This window comes from Nestor notabilis, unplaced genomic scaffold (assembly GCF_000696875.1).
Source record: "Nestor notabilis isolate BGI_N333 unplaced genomic scaffold, ASM69687v1 scaffold12035, whole genome shotgun sequence".
NCBI classification, from domain to species: domain Eukaryota; kingdom Metazoa; phylum Chordata; class Aves; order Psittaciformes; family Psittacidae; genus Nestor; species Nestor notabilis.
The window spans coordinates 1-2,173 of NW_009927944.1; positions in this window are offsets into that span (position 1 = coordinate 1).

Genomic DNA, 2,173 nt, shown 5'->3' on the forward strand with positions numbered 1-2,173 from the left:
AACCCTAACTATTCTATGATTCTAAAGGGGAGCATAAAATCTTGACACGCCAGACAAAATCCTGCCCTCAGGCTCAAAAGATATTTTTTTTTTCCTGCCACATTAAGAGGTGTTACATTTAAAAAAAAAAAAAAAAAAAAAAAAAAAAAAAGAAAGAAAGAAAATCAACAGAATAAAAACTATTTTATTTTGTATCAACTGAAGCTTATTATCTGAGTGTTTCCTCCCCTGGCCCATTTCCCAAGCTTTGCAACATACAAATGCACACTCTCAAACTTAAAACTGGAATCCAAGTGACAGAAGTTTGCATGGAAAGATTTGAATGAACTTCAGAAATCAGGCATGCTTCCCCTACACACAGGTCCATATGAGGGAGAGACAAGTGAAATGATCTTCACCATGCTCTGAGCTGGTCAGGTGCAACTCAGCTCTGACACAACATGCACATTGCCATTAACACCAAGCGCAACAGGTAGAGACTTGGCTCAGATGGAACAACAGCCTACACAGCTACCAGGCCAGAGCTGGGTGATGCCTGGCCATCCTAAGTCAGAAGCAAATGTACTTCAAGTTGTCCTCACAGTTTCTTTTAGGTTGTTAAATTACAAAGGATATGATTTTAATTCCTCACACAATCGTGATGAAAACTGTCCTCTGCCAACCTCGGGAAGATCCAACTCACCTTGTATTTTGACATCACCTGAAAGGTTCTCTTCCCTCCCCCTCAAAGTTGTCCTAATTTACTTAAGCTTTACATCATATTGGCAATTAAGAGGAATTGCTTGCCTGCCTTCTGATCTGCAGCCCCTTTCCAATCTGCTTTCCCAGAGGGGAGCTAGACACCAGTCTCATTCATGTGCTGCAGAAACTGAACTACAGACTTTTCAGGACAAGCATTCTCCTTGCGTACATCTGTGTAATTCCTGTAATAATACAGCCTTAAGTAAATGAGATCACTAAGCATGGCTCAAAACTCAAGAGTTGGGTAAAAATTAGGATGTGAAGAATGGGGTAGAGCTCCCTGTAGAGCTCCCCAAGTTCATAACCTGGAGGAGTCCATTGTAAGATGTTAAAGGAACCTGAGAATAATAATTTCTTCCGACACCTTTTTAGTACAGACTTTTTAAACTTAAGATCTAGTGAAACCAAGTCCAAGTTATTAGTGTTCACAGGTCTTTGGTTGCAATACAGATCTCGAGGTCCTGGTATAGTTAGCTGGGCCATGGCACAACAGCTCAGTATGTTCTTGTACTTTTTCTGTCCTTTTTATGGCATACAAGGTACACAAGTGATCTTGGCACATGAAAGAGACTGAATATTCCATCTGCATTATTACTATGGCTATGAACATCACCCAATTCACAAATACACATTCCCAGTGTTTACTTTAGGACATGCACCACAGAAACTGTGACACAGGACAAGCCATGCAAAATACAAGCTCTGAGTGATTCTGAACACCTGAATTGTGGCAGAGAAAACACTGACGCCACAGGACAATTTGTTTGCCTACAAATTCAGCATATCTAGCCGCTGTAGCCTTTAGTCACCTTCCTATTTTTCCATTCACAAAGGCTTTATTAGCCCTAACATCTCAAGTACCAGTCTAAATGAAACCACCACTCCAACACCGTACACGAAAAAGTTTCAGACACCTCGGCTCACCCCCTGTGAATTCCCCTCTTGATTTTCCTTAATTCCGCTTACACTTTTGACCTCTGGCATTTTGTCTTCCCATCTAATGACACACCATATGAAAACACCCTGAGTCAGGATGAGTCATTAGAGCTGCCTTCATTACAAATGGCTTTCCCTGTTCAGGCAGCATTTTACGGCTCCTTGCTTGCAACAGGCAAGTGACCTCCTTTAGTCCACTTCAAACGATGTTCAGGTTCACTGTAAACTCAATGCCATTTTTTTTAATGCAAGGCAATGATATTAGTTGAAATTACAACTTCCAAGCTCTAAACCTACAGTAAAGGTCTGTTACATGACAAGCTGCATTACTGAGCCTTTCTCAAACTTCAACTGAACACAGAAGTGAGATGGAAACACCACTGACTTGCAGTCAATTCAACCTTCACATATATAGCCATTTTAAAAAGTGCTTGACTTTGCAATATGTCTTTCAGTGACTGTAACAGAACACCTGATCACTTCTCCCGCCCCACCC